The 17,112-nt window shown below is 52.7% G+C and overlaps 2 protein-coding genes and 1 long non-coding RNA gene across 4 annotated transcripts in view; 1 reads left to right on the forward strand and 2 right to left on the reverse strand.

Annotated features, from left to right (window-relative positions):
- The window catches only part of Rsph14 (radial spoke head 14 homolog), a 78,634-nt gene that overhangs the window by 40,519 nt on the left and 21,003 nt on the right, over positions 1–17,112 (reverse strand). The window lies entirely within an intron of this gene.
- Positions 1–17,112, forward strand: part of Gnaz (G protein subunit alpha z) — a 53,281-nt gene that overhangs the window by 29,950 nt on the left and 6,219 nt on the right. The window lies entirely within an intron of this gene.
- LOC125411431 (uncharacterized) lies at positions 895–12,675 on the reverse strand. Of its 2 annotated transcripts, none has more exons than XR_015735487.1 (2): positions 12,535–12,675; positions 895–3,557 (listed from the first exon to the last, which is right to left on the reverse strand). It is a non-coding gene; the product is annotated as an uncharacterized LOC125411431 (long non-coding RNA). The 2 variants fall into 2 exon arrangements; XR_007235319.3 differs by lacking the exon at positions 895–3,557 and adding an exon at positions 9,280–10,559 and having other exon boundaries at positions 12,535–12,673.

Genomic DNA, 17,112 nt, shown 5'->3' on the forward strand with positions numbered 1-17,112 from the left:
AGAATCGAGGAGACCAGCCAGATGTGGAATATTACTCTGGGCTGAGGAGCAAGATCTGCAGGTAGGAGAGTCTACAGCAGCTATATTATCTATATTACAGATAACCTAGACCAGCCCTTGTCTAGGTCTGGGTTCCTAGGACAGCAGCCCCCTCTAGACCCAACATTTCCAGGGCAGGCCAGCATTCACATAGCCTACTATGCCATAGTGGGCATTCAGCAGGCACCGTGGAGTGGGTAGGAGGCAGAAAAGTGTGGGAAGAGCTAGAGACCAAGGACCCCGCTTTAGCTTGTCTGAGGGAGACCCCACAGATGCTGATCCATAGTGGGTTCCCCAAAGGAAGGGAAGCATCTGTAGGACTGTCCTGAAACACAGTATGGCCTGCCACTGTGTTTTAAAGCCACCATGGGCTTTGCCGTGTGTAGACTGAAAGGAGGCGTGTTCAGTTTCTCTTCAATGGAGTTTAAGTCAAGTGTAGTAGCTCACATCTGTGATCTTAGCTGGGGCATAAGGATTATCTTGCGTTCAGGGCCTGCCTGGGTTCTAATATGAAATCCTGTCTGGATTTTTTTTTTTCATGTGTCTGAGTGTTTTGCTTGCATGTGTCTGTATGTATCACATGCATGCCTGGTGCTGTCAGAGGTCAGAGCAGGCAGCACATTCCCTGGCACTGAGGTCATAGGTGGTTGTGAGCCACCAGATGGGTGCTGGGAACTAAACCTGGTGTCTCTGTAAGAGCGGCAAGTGCTCTTGACCATTGACCCGTCTCTCCAGCCCCTCAAAACAAAGTGTCTTAATGAATGTAAACCTAGAAATCAAGAGGCTAAGGCAGGACAAGTTAAAGGCCAACCTGGGGAAAAAAAATATGTAAACATTTCATTAAAATCTGAGGTATTGAACCAGGCACGATGGTACACACCTTTAATCCCAGCACTCAGGAGGCAGAGGCAGGCGGATCTCTGTGAGGTGGGGGCCAGCCTGGTCTACAGAGTGAGACCCTGCCTCCAAAAAGATATTGAGAGGAGTGCAAGGTGCCTGCGGTAAGACAGGGATAATGGAACAGCTTACATCCGGCCGCAGGAAGAAGCTCCAAATGGATGTGGATGATCTTTTAGCATGCAAAGACTAGATCGCAAGGGACTTTACAGGTTACTTAGTGTCCTTAACCAGGCAGTTTTTTAGAGGAAGAGTATACAGGAGTGTCTGCATCACGTGTCCTGGTACTGACAGTAACTTCGGTACTGACAGTAACTTGAGAGGCAAGACCGACGCTTGCCTCACGTTCCAGAGTGCGCAGTCTGCCATCGCACGGATGGTGGCTGAGGGAGCAGGAGAGTGCAGAAAAGCTTGTTCACATCTTGGCAGATCCCACTTCGTGGCCTACCTGCCAGCTACCAACCCCTGCTAGTTAAACCATAATCTGAAGGATTTTGCAACCTCCTAACAGCCCTGTCAGGCAGGGATTTAACTGTATATTACATGTGCCTATGAGACATCTCCTTCTCAAGCCAATGCCCTCCTCTGTTGGCCCCACATCACATAGGAGACCCGAGTGACCTTCTAGGCTGACCTGCTCCCTAACAATCAGCAGCAGGACCTCAGGAACCCTCAATACAGTGTGTCTGTCCCCACTCTGCCTCCTTCTCCTGACCCAGTTAGGGACACAGCTCCAGCAGTAGTGCCTAGTGTTTAGAACCACGCCAGAGAGGCTTGTGGACCACACACAGTTCATTTATGATGTCCACAAATCATGACCCTGGGATGACAGAGACGGGAACTCAGACCTTGTGGGGTAGCATGGCAGGGGGGCTTGGGTCTCAAGGACTGGTGGCCCCTGGATGGCCCAACCCTGAGAGACTCGACAGAAATAGTAGTGAGCAGGACTCAGCTGTCCATACTATCTGCCCGGGCCGGGGGGGGGGTCTTTCTCCTAGGACCCCAGGCTTCACCTAAGCCTCAGCAGTGTGCCTGTGACGGGGAGAGGTAGAAAATGGAGAGCACCCGGGCATAAGGCCTTTGGGCTTGCCAAATGGCATTTCAGATACTTGTGCTGAGGCCCTCCATCTGCCCTCAGGGACACATAAGCTACAAACACCCATGTCAACAGCACCTTCTCACAGCCCTCTTTCCTTGTCCTGCTGGGTGCTTCCAAGGACAAGGCCGTTCCGTCAGTCCCCTTGATACAGTGGCTTCTTGCTCTTGGTGAGTCCTTAGCAGACCCCGGCCATTGGATTTAGGCCTTGCTTCTCGGTACACTTCCTTGCCTCCTACACTAGAAATGCCTGCATGTTACAGCTCTGCACTCTGACATGACCTTTTCATTCATGTATCACGCCTTCGTTGCATCCTTGTGAACTTGGCTGTGTAATTCAGCTTATTCTTTCCATAATGACTGATCATGTGTCCCCCAGTGTCACTGGAAACCATTCCTTGGATACAGTCCCAGGATGCCAGCTCTTAGCAGCCCATCATTTCCAGCACAGTAACCCTCCTATACCTTTACAGAATGCACAGCAAGACAAGCACTGTGGTCTTGGATCTCCGAGACTGTTGACCATACCACAGCAGAATGACGGCCAGCTTATGCCCTGGTTTGGGTGGGAAGGGGCTCCCTTCTGACTTGGCTTTCCTAGTGCTGATCAGTTTTAAGGAAGGAAGGCAAGTACCGGTCCCAGGTACTCACCCCCTGGCAGAGGAACATATCGTAGCAGCCCTCTGTATGCCAGTCCAGCTTTTACCAGCTTGCCAGAGTTAACCCTTGGTCATCAGGAAGTTTCGAGCTGTCTGACAACATAGTGCTAGCTTCAGATCAGCCGGGGGTCAGTAACTACATCACAGAAATCGGCCAGCTTTACCCAGCAGTCCCGTTTCCCATCTCCACCCAGCCCGCTGCTATTTCTCAACAGTCTGCAGACAGAACACCCTAGTGGGCAGATGCTGCCAAGGGGCCAGCCTTGGCGGAAGATGACTGAGAAGCGTCACTGCTCACGGACTCTTGAGGAGCAGAGCGGTGTCCTTGTCTGCACCTCCTCCATGGTTCCTTGCGATGTCCCCCGACCCCCTGACCACACGCCGTTTCTATTGATACCATCCTGCTGGAGAAGGATCATTTGCCGGAGCATCATCGGCTCCGCGCTTGAGCCTCACTGCTGCTCCCTTTCCGCAGACTTACGAGAACTCTGCTCCATGGAGAAACAGTTGTAGGTCTGAGCACTGCTCTCTCTGTGTGTAAGCCAACCTGAGCGGAGACCCGTCAGCTCAAGCTGGGCCCATTGCACGCCCTCCATCCCAGAGAGAGCCACGTCCTGAGGCATCATTCAGGAAAGTAGTCACCTAGAAGGTGCGGGCCCCCAGCCCGGTGAGCTCACAGAGTAGGGACATAGCAGTCATCATGGTCTTCCTCTCTGAGTGATGAGGAAGTGGGGTTAAGGAGCCCCTGGGCGGGTCTGTAGATGCCCTCTGAAACAGCTGGCTGGGCCAGAGAAGTCAGGAGGGGCACTTCTGCCTTGGAAACTGCTTGCATGAAAGTGTAGGGAGCCAGAAACCAGCAACAGGGCCTGAAGAGAGTGGGACAAAGGTCAAATGGCATTCTGATCTGAACCATAGAGAATCTAGTCCCTGATCTGTGGGGTAGTGCTGGGGCAGCCGGCAAAGGCAGAAACCAGGCGGCTGTTTGGGGGTGTGCACAGCACAGCTCTGTAGCTGGCACCCCGTCCTGAGGCCAGGGAATGGCGAAGTGGGTCAAAGTCCCCAGCACTGCATCCCGTCCCAGCCCTGCCAGGAGCAAGAGGTGTAGTCCAGATACACTGTGATGCAGAGCCGGACACGGGGTGGTTTCAGCCCCAGGCTGAGCTCCCTTGCCGCCAGAGTAGTCATCACGCCAGGTACTCATAGAAACGCCCTGCTCTGAGCTGTACCAAGAGACTCGGCAGAGTAGCATCTGCCTCCCGTCCACTTGCCGCCCTGGCCAGTGGGTAATTAATTTCCTGAGCGCATTAGTTCTGCTCATTATGTACACATCAGAACGGCCCTGGGGTTTAAGACACAGATTATTATTGTTTTAAGGGATTTGTCTAATTCAGGAACTGAAAAAACAATTTGACAAGAACAGACTCCGAGGTGGTGAAGACAAGTTCTGGGGTCTCACTGGCTTGGGGTAGGGGCTCTGGAGGGTCAGGGTAGGTATGAGGTATGCCCCACCTGGGAGAATTCCTTGACTGGCCTTGAAGAATGGTCAGGACACATAGGTCCGCCATACTGGGCAGAAAGGCTCTGTACTGACAGGGAAGTCCCTTCTTTGCCCCTCTGTGAGGCTCCCTGGAGATCTAAAGGAGACACCCGTGGTATGATAGGTGCCCCTTCTCCCTGGGCATGCTCTGAACTAGGCAGAGGACAAATTCAGGCTAGTAGTAATAACACTACTATATTCCCAAGTCCCTATCCTGAGGTCCTCAGACCTAGGGCTGTAGCCGTACACAACTCTTCCTGTCCAGTTGTGTACCTGGGAGAAGCTTGCCCCGCTCTGCATGGTGGGCTAGATATGCTGATCCAGCATCCTAAACCAGGACGTTCAAATCCTCCAGGGCAGTTTGGCCTAGGCAGAGCATGACCAAGGGTAGGTCCCCTCCCCACAGGACACCAGCCTCCCTTGAGTAGTGGCAAGTAGAACTGAGTAAGTGTGATCTTCTGCTTGCTCGCCCTCAGAACCTACAAGCTCTGGACTGTGTGTCCTACCTGGAAGAACTCTGGGCCTTCATGTTGTGTGTGTCAAAACACCACTCCATCTCAGGAACCCGAAAGCCTCATCCGCCTCCACTCCTGCCCTTACCTAAGGTTACGTTATGGTTGGGTGAGCCTGTCCTCTAAGAGTAGGCAGAGACGAGAAAGCGAGTGGAATCTCAGGGTACCACTCAAGCTAGGCCACCGTCTAGGCAAAAGTAGCACTCTGAAAATGATTCAGTAGCAAGCCTTGGTTGCAATGTGGCTTTCCAGCCCCAGCAAGCAAGACAAACTAAAGTGAAATGATGGGGCTCGCCTATCCAAAGATAGGAAGCAAGAGCGTGGCAGCACAGTTGGATGCTGCCCCAGCCCCAGGGTACTAACCTTAGCACAGATCAGCTCACCCTACCTTTGTGACTGAAAATGAGAAAGGTTCGTAGCAGATGTAGACAGAAAGCCTGTGATGTAACACTTTGCTTTGACATGGCTGTGGACCACTTAAAGTCCCAACATAGAAACTCGTAGTCATTGCTTGCTCTAACTCACGCCTTATAGCCTAGCAGGAGGCTCTATGTGACCCAGTCTGGACTTAGCAGGACGGAGGCCATGCCCTGCTGAGCAGCCTGGACTATAGACCTGTTCTTGCCACATGCTGTGGCTGCTCCACCCTGAGCCCTGTTGTCAGGGCATCCGTGTTGTCTGCCTTCCAGAGCTTAGAGGGTCATCAGTGGCCTCTCCTGACCTGGCCCTGTTGGAACTCTTTCCCTGACCCGCTTATGTCCAGACCATCCCAGAATACTCTGAGTGACAGCCTTGTCATTGGATCCTGGTGTGTGGGCTCAGGACCTTGCCAGTAAGCCAGGATGAGAATGCTGTCCAGTAAATAAGCTGAGAGGCCTCAGAAGATACTGACTTGGATGAGTATCGTCACGTGCTAAGAACCATGGAGCACATCCATGGTAGCAGCCACATTACATGAAGGAAGCTTTCTCTTCTTGTCTGTTTTTTGTTGTTGTTTTGTTTTGTTAATTACTGCTCGTGGCCTAATGACCTAATCTGCGATTCTTAAAATATTCCAGAAGGTGGCAGCCTGCGATATAATCATGACATCCTAAGGCATGGCCTTAAGTCCAAGCCTTGATCACTGTCCAGAAAGCCAAGAGTCTGACTTCACAGTTGGCCCAGAGAGAAAACAAAACAGATAGCGCAGGAGCCCTTGGTCTATGGCCACCACAGGTATGACAGTCCCTGCCACTGTGCACACTGGGGGGTGACTGTACCATGCATCAGAATTCCTGCACAACCTGGCTTCGCTGCCTGTGTGTGGACTAAACCATTGGCCAGGAATGTGTAAGTTGTTTCCTTACTTCTTCTAGAGCACGAAATCAGGAAAGGCAGGAAGCCTTGTCCTTGGTACGTCCATCCTGCTGTGTGCTCTGGAAGTTCCTCTGAAAAGATAGCTTTAGAGCTGAGGTCTCCTAAAGGAGTGTAGGAGCCAGACAGGTCCAGGACACCATGGGAAGGGCTCACACAGTCAACTAACCTAAGCTCATAGGGGCTCGTGGAGACTGAACCGACAACCAGGGAGCCTGCCTGGGACTGACGTAGGCACTCTGCATATATATGTTCAGTTGTGTAGCTTGGTCCTCTTATGAGACTCCCAATAGCAGGAACAGGGGTTGTCTCTTGACTCTTTAACTGACTCTTAGGACCATACTCCTCATACTGGGTTGCCTTGCCTAGCCTTAACACGTGGGGAAGTGCTTAGTCTTGCTACAACTTGATATGCCATGTTTTGTTGACACTCAGGGGAGACCTGCCCTTTGCTGGATGGAGATGGAAGAATAGGGGATTGGGGGATGGGAGTTATGGGGTAGGAAAGAGAAGGACTTGGAAGGGAGGATGGGGGGATACTGTGGCCAGGATATAAAATAAATAGATGAATTAAGAAAAATAAATAAGTTGAGGTCTCCTACCAACTCCCTAGAGCTAGGCAGCTGCTGCATTCAGGGCAGGATCCAGTCTGCTCCTCAGCACACACAGCAATGGATGCTGGAGTCAGGAGCAAACATCCCAGGTTCCAGGCCCCTGTTCTAGTCTTACCAGAGGCCCAGAGAGTAAGTCACATCTGGCTTCTGTCCTGCCTTATACATTCTTCTCAAAGAGGCCCTCTCACCTTAACTCAAGTTTTAGACAGAGCTGAGCTTGCTACTACAGCATCCCCCTCCCCCAGTATCCTCCAGGTGACATCAGGTGACCGAAGTACTCTTTCTTTTCTGAGCATTGCTGAAATCCCTCCTGTCGGCCATAAGCAGACATTCCCCACTGGGATCTCTCTTTATCCCCAGTCTCCTTTTATCCTCAGAGGAGTGGCCCAGTCCTGCCGTGAAGGATTTCACAAGCTTTGGGGTCTCTGCTGCTGAGCATGTACCTGATGAGCAGTCCAGGTGATGTGCTGAACTCTAAGTCCCAAGTGTCCCCTAGAGAGCAAACAGGAGGACCTCATGCACTAGTTTGCTTCAGAGGCCTGTATCTGTATCCACAGTCCCCAGTCTATAAGATATTTGCTTCCTGGTGGCCGTTAACTTCCTGTTAGTGACTGGCAGGGATGGGGGTGGTGTCTTATATCCAGTCAGCAAGATTTAGCACAGAAGCCAAGAAGAGACTGATTCTTAATTCAGTAGAAGCAAAGGCAGACTAGGCCTGTGGAAAGTATAGCACCTTCCTGCCAGGAACGAGACCCCGTAAACTGGAGTAGGAGCCATAGCCTGAGTTTTGCCCCCACCTCCACCCCCGGTGCTGCTAGCCTGCTGGGCATGGACAGCAAACAGGACTCTATGCTCCAACTTCCCCCGGAGTCCCTGTGCCTAACATCTTGTAGTTTTCTGTTCCAGTCTTAGGAGTCTTAGAACATTCCTGAGTCACAACCTCTGGGTATATGATGTCCACCGCCTGTATCGTACAGTGGGATTCTTCCTCCCCTGGAAATTGAACCAACACCCGTCAAGACAGAAAGGTCACCAGGCCCTGAAAACTCACCTGTCATTGCTTCTGAGATCCATTCAAAACAAAAGGTAGAATAGGGTGGCTTATGGGGTGCTAGGCCTACTGCTGAGAGGCCACTGACTAAACAGGGCAATGTCTGATGGTTCTATTCATGCCCCTAGAGAGCGCTATCGGGTAAGTTAAAGAAACAAACTAACAACAAATAGACAGGTACTGTAGGCACCTCTCTCTAGCTAACACTGGGGCCTACGGGCTGATAGGGCTGTAGCCTGGCAGTCATCCTAGTGTGTCGTGTGGCCACCTGTGTCCATCTGGATGGCCCAGGTCCAGGCTGGTCCAGCAGTACAACTGTGGTCTCCCAGGCCCCTCATCCAACTCTACATGGTACATCATGGGATCTAGGGCAGTCCGTGTGGTACATCCTGGGCTCTGAGCTCTCTATGCAGAGGGTGTGGAGAGAGATCTGTGGGGTTTTACTGGGGACAAAATAAATAGAAACAGAAGGGCAGTAGCCGTGAGCAGATGGCACAGAGCCTGCTCCAGGTTGTATCCCAGAACACCGCTCATGCAGCCTGTGAGCCCCTAGCCCAGCAAGGGGCAGCCCCCACCACACAGATGAAGAAACTTGGGTTCCAAGCACAGATATTTCCATGACTGCAAAATCGGGGGCCTCTGAATCTATAGGTCCCAATGAGGACCTTCACTGCCCCCTCCCTACCTAGGGACTAGGCAGGATTAGGTGGTGGCTTCTATTGTTACAATCTAGGGTCACCCCAGCCCCCTCCACATTATGTGGGTAAACAGGAGGTGGCCGGAGGCTCTCCGGCTACGTGAGGCAGGAAGGAGTAGTATCTGCTGTTCCAGGCAGTTTCAGGACGAGCCATGTTATTAGACCTGGGGTATAGCCTTACCCACAGCCTCTTATCTTGTTTAAACAGCCTTTGCTGTTTGAAGTGGCAGGCCTGGCGTGTACTGTTTCTGTGGATATTGCATTTGTCGCTGGGCACTTGGAGGGACACGGGTAAGCAGAGGTTGACCCCTGCCCCAACCTTCAACCCAGAGAAATCTCATTTGCTGCCAAGCAGAGAGCTTCACCCAAAGTACTCTGTAAACTAGGTAGGTCTCCCCAGCCAGTCCTCGGTGGGAAGAGACAGCAGCAGGGAGAAGAGAGGGTGACAGCAAAGGGGACTAGACAAGAATAGAGCTGAGGAAAGGGTGGACAGTAGCGTAGCACAGTTAATAAAAACCCAGTGACAGAAACTGGCCTTCAGCCTGAAGGTCAGAAAAGCTAAACAGCCAGCCATTGGCTCTTACCTCTTCCTCAGTCTGAAGTGGCAATCCTGCCTCCAGGATTCTCAGAATGAGACTAAGTAAGGGCTGTCTCCTCCCCCTCTCCCCCCACATCTTATATTCCTCTCTATTTCTGGGATTAAAGGCTTGCATCACTACCACCAGGTTTCTATGGCAAACTAGTGTGACTACTTAGATTAAAGGTGTGTGTCACCACTGCCTGGTCTGTAAGGCTGATCAGTGTGGCTGTTTTACTCTCTGATCTTCAGGCAAACTTTATTTATTAAAATACAAAATGAAATGTCACTACACACTAGACATCCAGAGTGTTTGCTTCACAAGTTGTAGCCACCCTCCTGGCTAACCCTCCTGTACCACTGGATCGGAGTGGCTTCCACAGGTTCGGGGCTATCTGCACGCAGGTAGAGGCTGTAGCTGGGTTTGGGTCTCTGGTCTGTACAGGTGTATAAGCAGGATGCACAGGACACCCAGCAAGAGGAGCACAGACACAGAGCGGGACTCTGAGCATCTGTACACAGAGCCCAGGGGATTGACCAGAGAGGGCTAATTCACAAATACAAAACCCAAGACTTCACCTGCCAAGATACGGGATCTGATGGTTCCCAGTCATGTTAAAGCTGAGTACCTCACCCAGCACCTTTCTAGGCTCTTACCGACCAACGCTCTGAGCATCAGAGCTGTAGTTACATACGATGCAGGTCACCTGTCCCTGGGAAGGTAGGCTGCTACAGGCCAGAAGCCCCAGTCACACTCCTTCAAAGCCTCATTTGGATATCTGTCACCTCCCCCAAACACAGCCTAGGCATCCTCACAGAAGTCTTGGGGTTCTTCCCTATACCACCCTGGTCATCTGTACCCCATACCAGGCACCCAAGCTTCCTTTCACCCTAGCATACCCTCACCCCCACCTGCAGCAGAGCTGCTATGCCCAGTGCCATCTGGCCCTGTCTGAAGATCACCCCAAGTTGAGGACAGCAGGTCCCGTGATGGTCAGTCATGGACGTAGGCGGATGATGTGCATGGACAAGAATATGGTCAGAATGGTGCTAAAAGCATCCCAGTGCTAAGGGGTTGAAGTCCAGACCTGTAGAAACTTCAGAGGTGGGACTCAGTAAGGCAGCCAGCTGTCTGCATCCAAAGGAAGAGCCATGTGTGCAAGCCAAGGCTACTTCTGGGGACTTCTGGGGAAAGTGGGCACATGGAGGAGGCAGGAAATGCGTTGACCAGAGATGGAAGCCCCTGGAGGATGCTCACAGGGCACACACAGGAAGGTGGGTCCCCACCAGAGACTCTCTTGATAGCTCGGACTGCCAAGTGGTCATGTCCACACTGCTGCCCCAGCCCAGACACGGTCCTCGGTGCTACCGTCTAGCTAGCCACGCTCCACGTTTGTGTCCTGTGTTTCTGGATAGGTGGAAGGACTTGGTTCTCTGAAGTTGATTTTGCTTATTGCTGCTGTCTGTCCCCCAAGCAGGGTCTAGCTCCTACTCCTCCAGGCTCCTCCCCATAGAGCACTCCAAGCCCTAAAATGAAAGTCAAGCGGAAGCATTCTCGTAAATGGAATATTGAACTGAATGGAGGGACCTGAGATTTAAGGGTAGGCGGGGCCTCTACTTGGGAAACCAGTGGCAGATCCCAGAGACAAAATAAGGTAGTGTGTGGAGCCAAGCAAGTGGTGGGCAGGCAGAAAGGGAATAAGGGCTGTGAGCCAGGCCCTCGGAGCCAGAACAGTAGGCTGGGTAGTGCCATCTGTTTCCGTACCCTGAGCACCCACAGAGCTGTAAGGCCCAGGTTGGGCGAGGAGGTGAGGTGGATGAACAGTTGTGTAGAAGTGGCCACCCTGAGGGCGAGGGCTCTGAACACAAGCAGGAGCCAGCACATTGTAGACAGCAGCCCCACCTCAGCTCCTGTCCACCCCTTGCTCCTGTCTGCTCCTGTCTGGTCCTGTCCTGTTCCCGCAGACAGGCTCCAGGGCAATAGGGCTCACTGAATCCTTAGCCTCCTTAATCCAATTCTCCAGGTGTAAGTTTGCAGGAAGAGGAAGAGTGCTAACCAGATTGGACTGGAAATAAGTCCCCAGGCATCTTCTCTGTCTCCAGATACAGCCCAAGTCCCCCGAGGCCAATATCTGTGACCGTGCCTGAAGGTGATTCTCCTTGGGGCCGAATGGTGGGCTGAGCCGAGGTGGAGGTTGGTTGTGGCTATGAACTAGGAATGCTTCAAGGATCGCCACCCTGACTCCTCTCCCTGGGAGAGGGAGAGCCCTGTCTTACTTTTCTGATGTGAATGGAGGGTGAACCTCCCCACCCGTGGATACTCCTGTTAGGAGCATGTCACCAGAGGAACCTTCCGTATTAACGGCCTACTGGCCTGTTTCTCGGGCCAGAGTAAGCCAGGAGAGCTCCCTCAAAAAGATCAAAGGAGAAGCAGGTCCCCCGACTCCCCAAGGCCCGCCTTCTACTATTACCCCTAAGTGGATATATTGGGCTAAGATGTGCAGCCTCTTCCTGTCTTTGGTCTTTATTGCTGTGTGTGAGACGGAGGGTGGAGGCGTCCTCTCCAGTTGCCATGGAAACAGCAATGCGGCTACTGAGAGTGAGTGCTAAACTGCACAGAGGGAGGGGCAGCTGGCCCTGTGTGACAGCTGCTGTTACCACCTCCCAGCAGTTCGGTGCCCAGAAAGGCCCAAGGGGCTGCCACACTCTCGAATGTGGCTGGCGTACCCAGTTTGCCCCCGAGCCTCCCTGTGAGCAGCAGGGCCAGAGGCACAGCCGTCCTGTCTCTGTGAGGGTTAGCTGGCATCCCATCCAGGCACTGGGGTAAGTATATAGGCTCTGCCCACTGGGAGCCACTTCACTGAGAAGACAGGATGGCATGGGGCAGCCAGCAGCCAGTAGTTGGCATTGTCTGGGGAGAACCAAGCATCTGGTCCCTAGGCAGATGACTGATGCCTCCCCAGCTGCATCCTATTGCCAGGAAGCGATCCATGATGCCTGCTTAGGTTTCAGCTGACTTTTCTCCGCGTCTCTCGCCTCGCTCCTCGTGGTTTCTAAGCTCCTTGAAGCCACCAGAGCATGGATAGTAACCTCCCCCATGGCTCTAAAGCAAGACAGAGTGACAGAGCCAGCCAGCTACCAAACAGGAAATGCAGCCCCACGCCTTCAGACCACCCAGTAACTGAATGCACTGGACTCTGTCTAGTCTGTCAGTGAAAGGAGACCCTGGCACCCTGCAAAGTCTCAAGGGCCTGGGGCAGGGCCCAGCTGGCAAGCCTGGCTACTAAAGTGGTAGCATGGGGCCTGGAGATAGGTCTCAGAGGTGGAGGTGAAGGGTTTAGTGCCCGGCCCAGGACACTTATCAGAAACACGATCCATTCAGGTTACTTGAGGGTCCAAGGTGGGTACTCTGTTTCCCTGAGGCAGGAACTATGATCTGGAATGTAGGAAGTGATGAACTCAAGAGTCTTGCTGCAGGCCGAGTGAAATGTGGCTCACTTACCTAACATGTACATACAGGTCCTCTCCGACAGAAGCTTCTCGGCGACTGATCTTGATGACAGTCCCTCTAATGGTCCCAGGTCCCAACAACAGTGAGCTGTTTCGGATCTAACCTGGTCATTTCCAAACCAGAGGCTTCTGATCACGAGCATGGCAGACGCTGGCAGTGCCTCGGTTTCTTTTCCTGTGGCTACAATATTATACTCTGACAAGAGCAACCAATGGGAGGAAGGGTTTGGTTTGGCTTAGAGTTCCCAGGGGACACAGTCTACCATGGTGGGGCCATGGCAGAGGAGATGTGACAGCAAACAGGGAAGGTGTGTGGTGCCAGGAGCTCCGGCTGGCTGATCACATTGCAGCCACACCCAGGAAGCAAAGTATAAAGAGGAAGTAGAGGGAGGCCCACCCCTAGTGATCCACTTCCTCCCCCAAGGCTCCATTCCCTCTGGTTTGACAGTCTTTCCTCACAGCACAACTAGCTGGGGACCAAGTCTTAAACACCTGAGCCTGTGGAGACGTTGGTTGCACACCCAAACCACAGGACAGGACGCATGAGTAAGATGCCCACAACCATTGACGCTAAGGGCAAGAGGCCTGCAGTCTAGACCGAGGGAGAGAGAGACGTTCAGACATGGCCAAGCACCCTGGGTAGAGCCATGTGGAGCTGGAAGACACCTCTGGAGATGGCAGCACAGGCTAGAGGCTAAGTGAGTCCTAGAAGAGAGAAGAAGCTGAACACATGTGCAGGGTGGGAGCACACAGCAGCCAGAATGGCTAGAACGGGAGCCTAGTAGAGGGGTCTCGAGAGGTCCAACAGAACCAAACCCTGAAGCGTGCACATCTGTTTGAGGAGAATTTGAGACACTGGAGTCCCAGACTCCAGACACAGAGTCCCAGAGCTGAATGGTACTGCTTCTAGTACTGATTGAGGCCTACACCTCAGAAGAAAAAAAAAATCCCCTAGAGGCAAATATTAATGCCCAAGTTGCCCCACAGGGATCGTCAAACCAGCTTCACCTTCTGCACAGTCCACTGAAGACCTTGTGAGACATGGTTCCTTGACAAGCCCCCTAGGTCAAGGCATTATGGCCAGCCGTGACCAGGACATGGCCCAACTGCTCGCTCAATGCTGCTGAGGCTTGCTCCATTAGAACAGGGCATTCTGAGCCTGGCAAAATGGCCTCTGGAACATTTTCCCTTCTGTATAAGGAGGCCGTGCAGGTCCCAGCCCCCTCCCGTGTGGGGCCTACCCTCGTTCTTCAGCACTTCCTCCATTCCACCTAGGATCCAAATTGTCACCCCATGGAACTGGCTCCTGCTTCTAGCTCCTTGGCCTGGGGATAGATGCAGGCCAGGATCTTGTTCCTCAGAGCCCATGCTGAATGATCTCAGAGCCCGAAAGGAAAATCGAAGTTAAGAATTCCTGACAAGGAACGGACGTCCAGGGGGACATAAACTAAGCTCCCCAGCCCCTGCATTGTTGGCCAGACTGGTCTCTTTGCCATGAAGTTCAGGGGTAAGGCACATTGCACTTGCTCCCTTGAAACCTATCCGTCAACTCCTCAGCTATAGCACACTTCGAGTCTTCCTGGCTTGGGATGAAATAGGCATCTTTCTCTTACCTGGAAGACCCGCCCTTCTCTCCAGAGCCAAGCTGTTTTCACAAGCTCCTCCATGCTGTGGACCTGCCGAGCTTAGGTCCACCCACCTTCTCCCCCTGCTAGAAAAGTTCTTTCTGTAGAGCTCAGGATAGTTCGGGGAAGTGGCCGAGATACTTAATGTCCACTGGATGCAAGGCACCAGGCTCTGGTCCTTCTCTAGACACTGTGACGATGAAATCCATTCTATACCAAGAACCCTGACCGGGACAGGACGCGGTCGTGGCGCGTCAGTGGCTCCTATGACCCTCAAGCCATACAGCCGTCTGGTAGACAGCCCCTCACATTGACACTCCCAAGCCTTTCCCTACAGTGGAAGGTCCCACAAGCTTAGCTGTCACTCTGTGAAGACCACCAGTATAAAGCCAGTAAAACCTGTGAAGTCCCTCCCCTCCGGGCATTGGCAGTTTGTTGCTCTGACTGGGTCAGGCCTGCTAACTCAACTATGGGATTGACAGTCTGGTGAGTGGAACTCATTCATGACCCAGACCAGCCCCACTTGTAGGGTAAAAAGCTGAATTTTTTTTTAGAAAAGTATTCTGGGCTTTTCTACCACAGACTGACTAACTTGAACTTCCCATTACTGCACAAGAACTGATTTGACCTACAGGTGAGGGCAGGGTAGTCTCTCTGTCTGCCCACACACCTGGTCCCGAGACCACACGCCTGGCCATATCCCCTCACGGTGCACTAACAGGTACTAGCAGGCCCCTCAGCCACAAAACCTAACTGAGATGCCCCCTGTTGCCATGAGCCCCCACTTCATTCTCACTGCTAGCAGAAATCCGGGCCGCTTGCAGTTCCCTGAGCCAGGGTCCGGGGCTGAGCTGTCTGTTCCGCTCCAGCCCTCAGCCACCCTGCTTTGGAGGTGCAGTTACATTGCTGACGTAGAAGTGGGCAGACACTGCTGGTGATTGGCAGGAGGGGGACTTTCGCCCCGCCTCATCCACTGTCCCTTCACTCCCCTCACCCATCCCACCACCTAGATGGTACCTACCCACCCAGAGAGAGGGCTGTGTGTTGTTTGGGGAACGTGGGAATCCATGGACAGAAGCAGCTGCTACCAGAGCTGGGGTTCCCAGACCCCTCATGCCCAGGGTTCATATCGGTCCCAGGAAGAACGGAAACCTTGCCTGCACTTGATGTGAGGTCCGAGGCTTGAGGCCCCAGGTTGGGCAAGATGTTAATTAAGCCAGCTTGGCCCTGGGCCTTGTGGGTGGAACAAAAGGACAGGATGGATCCATGTGTGACAGTCCCTTGCTCCTCTGCGCATCCCGCAGCCAGCAGCAGCAAATTCCACAGCACGGAAGGGGAGACCTCACCTGGCCGCAGCATGTGGTGAAGTTCCTATCTAATAATAGTAGCACGTGCTTAGCATGAGGAGATGTTTATATGTGGCTTCCCCAAACCAGCATGGGCATGCACCACCTGACTAGGGGTACCCGCTACAGGGGTGCTTACACAAATGGGGGGGGATGGGTTGGGAAAGAATTAGACAGGACCAGTATCTGAAGGACTATCTACATACAGATGGAAGCCAAAGGAAGCTGAGATATCCTGGGTCCCCAAGAAGGCTTGTTGGGGAGATCATCCCCCGTGAAGAGAAGCCTAAGCTACCACCGCTTTCGGGGTGGGGGTGACTGATTGGCGGCTTCCAAGTGGGTGTGGGTCCTGGAGGAATGGCCACAGGACACACCTGAGCATCAAGCCTGGCCACCTCCTTCCTTAACGGCGCTAGTAGGACCTCCATTAGAGGAGCTATTCCGTGGGTCAAAGGAGGAGAACAAGTCTGTGCCTTTTCACTGAGGCCTTTTTCAGTGCATGGTCTGGGGGTTGAAGTCTTTTATTTTGCTTTAGACAGTGTCTCGCTATGTAGTCCAGTTGACCTCAAACTGGCAGGCCCGCTTCCCAAGGGCTGGGTATCTTTTCAGTTCAAAGAGGAAACTAAAGTCCAGAGGCTTAGCAGAAAACATGGCTGTTCATCTTGAAAACTGTCTTAGCTAGGGTTTCTGTCGCTGCGACGAAACACCATAACCAGAAAGCAAGTTGAGGAGGAAAGGGTTTATTTGGCTCACACTTCCACATCATAGTCCATCACTGGAGGAAGTCAGAACAGGAACTTAGGCAGGGCAGGAACCTGGAGGCAGGAGCTGAAGCAGAGGCCGTGGAAGGGAGCTACTTTCTGCCTTGCTTCCTCTGTCTTGCTCTGCCTGCTTTCTCAAAGAACCCAGAACCACCAGCCCAGGAATGGCACCACACCACCATGGGCTGGGCCCTCCCGCATTGATCACTAATTGAAAAATTTCCTTACAGCTGGATCTCATGGAGGTATTTCCTCGACTGAGGCTCCTTCCTCTCTGATGGCTCCAGCTTGTGTCGAGTTGACACACAAAGCCAGCCGGTACAAGAACTTTATGACTCTGACAGCAGAGCCGCTCTTTATTTCATGTGGAAGGAAGGCAGTGGTCACTGCAAGCCCCACACTGGGGCCTGTGTGGTGAGGTGTCTGGCCAGGCACATCTGGGCATGTGCCAAGTGGAAAATCAAGGCCTCTGGCGGAGGTGAGGGACTTGGGTCCCACATGAACTCCGGGTTATGTGTGTACGTGTGTTTGATTTAAAACAAAACAAAACAAAACAAACAGAAAACCCTCTTTGGGAGCTGCTGAGCTCAGCCTGTTAGCACAGGTGTGAGGTGCTGACAAGCCAGCATCCTGCCCAGAGTGACAAGGGACAGAGTGGTGTCCTGAATGATAGGACTGGCCCATTGGGACAGTAGGAGTTCTGGGAGCACTTTAACTCAGAGGTAGCAGCAGAATGGGAGAATGCCCATTATGAAGGTCCAGATATTACCCTTAGAAACTCAGTCAGGATACAGAGAGGCTACAGACGGAAGCTGTTAAAAATGAGCCCCAGATTTCG

Source organism: Myodes glareolus, chromosome 18, assembly GCF_982192425.1.
Source record: "Myodes glareolus chromosome 18, mMyoGla1.1, whole genome shotgun sequence".
In the NCBI taxonomy this organism is placed as follows: Eukaryota; Metazoa; Chordata; class Mammalia; order Rodentia; family Cricetidae; genus Myodes; species Myodes glareolus.